The sequence below is a fragment of the Macaca mulatta genome, chromosome 3, assembly GCF_049350105.2.
Source record: "Macaca mulatta isolate MMU2019108-1 chromosome 3, T2T-MMU8v2.0, whole genome shotgun sequence".
Lineage (NCBI taxonomy): Eukaryota > Metazoa > Chordata > Mammalia > Primates > Cercopithecidae > Macaca > Macaca mulatta.
In genome coordinates, this window is record NC_133408.1 from 137,887,162 (window position 1) to 137,890,290 (window position 3,129).

At 41.6% G+C, this 3,129-nt stretch overlaps 1 pseudogene; it reads left to right on the top strand.

Annotated features, from left to right (window-relative positions):
* Positions 1-407: 407 nt before the first annotated feature.
* Positions 408-2,867, top strand: LOC709527 (keratin 18-like; annotated as a pseudogene).
* Positions 2,868-3,129: the final 262 nt, after the last annotated feature.

Consider the following 3,129-nt stretch of genomic DNA (forward strand, 5'->3'; position numbering starts at 1 on the left):
TTACATTGATTCTAATAATTTTGAAGTGATCTTTTATTTTTCTGTGTTAACATTCATAAAACATCTGTGGAAAATTGCAGTTGTTCCTTTCTCTCTAATCTTTATAAAATTTTATGTATATTATCTATCTTATTTTTCTGATGAGGACTTCCAGAACAACGTTTCTTAGAAATGGTAATAGCCGGCATCTTTGTCTTGTCATGATTTTAAAAGACGTTGTTTAATTGTTTCAAACAACAGTGATTTTTACAGTAGAATTTTGGTGGGTAATCTTCCTTAAGTAAAGAAATTTTTTCTTTATTCCTAGTTTGTTTAGAGGTTTTATCAGAAATTCGATGTTGACTTTTATAATTTTTCTTCATCTACTCAGATGATTATATTGCTTATTTTCCCTTAATTTATCAATGTTTTGAGATACTTTAATACTTTTTTTAATTTTTATAGCATCCTTATGTTCTGACCTGTCACCAATCCCATATGAGATAGTCTTCAATATATAATGCTGAATTCAATTTACCAGTCATTTAATTTTGATATTTGAGTCCTGATTTTTTACCTCTTCTCTGACTAAATTTCATGGTGCTTTTTTTAAACTTATTTATTTCTTTGCTCCCCACCCATGAAGTCACCTTTAGAAGGTATACAAAATCTATTTGGACAATTGAGAAATTGTCTGCTGGGCCTCAATAGGGCATCACTGGCCTCAGCAAGCTTACATGTTAATTTCATGCCTTGACAATTCTCGCACCAAATATGTATGTATTGGTAGTATAATTAGTATAATCTTGATTACAAATTTCTTTCTGAACCCGTGTGTGTGTGTGTGTCCCTCATATAATTTTATTTCAGTGGTATCCTAGGATTGTGGCAAATTGTTTTACACTTACAACAACCTCTTCTAAAAGCAAACAAAAGCAAATGTTCACTGGTAAAATTTCACCGTTTTTTTTTTTTTTTTTTTTTTTGGTTTACATGTCAATCTTCCCCACTAAAATGTGACTTCACCCATGGTAAGATTATTTATAATTCAGATCTTTTCTCTACTATTCTGCACAGTGCATCAGTAGTGGCCAAGAAGTATTTCTTGAATAAAAGCATGAACTCTAGCTACCAATTTTAAGTGCTTTGTAAAATGTAAAACACCAAGAAACAATAAATTCATTGGTTCAAAAACTTTGTATTTAATACCTTCTGTATGCAAAATGCTGTGTTTATACTCTTATCCCAACTACTACGCCACCACACACTTCATTTTTCTCCCATACTTTTTTCAAAACAAGCAATTTATACATTTTTCTCCTACTATTTTACTGAACAAATAGTTAATACATTTTTTTTTTTCTGGACAACACTTTAATTAAATGGTAATATGTTGTTGGTTGTGCCAGATTTTAGTTAAATATTCCTTGTGATCTTCAGACTTTTTTTCAGCTATGTAAAATATAAGCAAAAGGTCGGCAAAGCCTGAGTCCTGTCGTCTCGCCTTCCTCCCATACAGCATGAGCTTCACCACTCGCTCCACCTTCTCTACCAACTACCGGTCCCTGGGCTCTGTCCAGGCGCCCAGCTACAGCGCCCGGCAGGTCAGCAGCGCGGCCGGTGTCTATGCAGGCGCCGGGGGCTCTGGTTCCCGGATCTCTGTGTCCCGCTCCACCAGCTTCCGGGGCGGCATGGGGTCCAGGGGCCTGGCCTCAGGGATGGCCGGGGGTCTGGCAGGAATGGGAGGCATCCAGAACGAGAAGGAGACCATGCAAAGCCTCAACGACCACCTGGCCTCTTACCTGGACAGAGTGAGGAGCCTGGAGACCGAGAACCGGAGGCTGGAGAGCAAAATCTGGGAGCACTTGGAGAAGAAGGGACCCCAGGTCAGAGACTGGAGCCATTACTTTAAGATCATCGAGGACCTGAGGCCTCAGATCTTCGCAAATACTGTGGACAATGCCCGCATCGTTCTGCAGATTGACAATGCCCCTCTTGCTGCTGATGACATTAGAGTCAAGTATGAGACAGAGCTGGCCATGCGCCAGTCTGTGGAGAACGACATCCATGGGCTCCGCAAGGTCATTGATGACACCAATGTCACTCGACTGCAGCTGGAGGCAGAGATCGAGGCTCTCAAGGAGGAGCTGCTCTTCATGAAGAAGAACCATGAGGAGGAAGTAAAAGGCCTACAAGCCCAGATTGCCAGCTCTGGGTTGACGGTGGAGGTAGATGCCCCCAAATCTCAGGACCTCGCCAAGATCATGGCAGATATCCGGGCCCAATATGACGAGCTGGCTCGGAAAAACCGAGAGGAGCTAGACAAGTACTGGTCTCAGCAGACTGAGGAGAGCACCACAGTGGTCACCACACAGTCTGCCAAGGTTGGAGCTGCTGAGACGACGCTCACAGAGCTGAGACGTACAGTCCAGTCCTTGGAGATTGACCTGGACTCCATGAGAAATCTGAAGGCCAGCTTGGAGAACAGCCTGAGGGAGGTGGAGGCCCACTACGCCCTACAGATGGAGCAGCTCAATGGGATCCTGCTGCACCTGGAGTCAGAGCTGGCACAGACCCGGGCAGAGGGACAGCGACAGGCCCAGAAGTATGAGGCCCTGCTGAACATCAAGGTCAAGCTGGAAGCTGACATCGCCACCTACCGCCGCCTGCTGGAAGATGGCGAGGAATTCAATCTTGGTGATGCCTTGGACAGCAGCAACTCCATGCAAACCATCCGAAAGACCACCACCCGCCGGATAGTGGATGGCAAAGTGGTGTCTGAGACCAACGACACCAAAGTTCTGAGGCATTAAGCCAGCAGAAGCAGGATACCCTTTGGGGAGCAGGAGGCCAATAAAAAGTTCAGAGTTAAAAAATAAATAAATAAATAAAATAAAATATACGCAAAATAGAAGTTTCAATAATGTATAATCTCATAGGATTAAATATAATTTGGAGTTATTTTTCTTTATAAATATGATCTTATTGGCCATAGAATTACATTTAATAAAACAAAATTAAAATCATTATTTGACTTCATCACACTTATTCGTGATTACCTTGTTAGACCACATTTCTTCATTATTTGAGGCATTGTCATATCATCTCTTCAAATGAAGCGTTAGATTTTTTAAGGGTTCTAAAGTATTT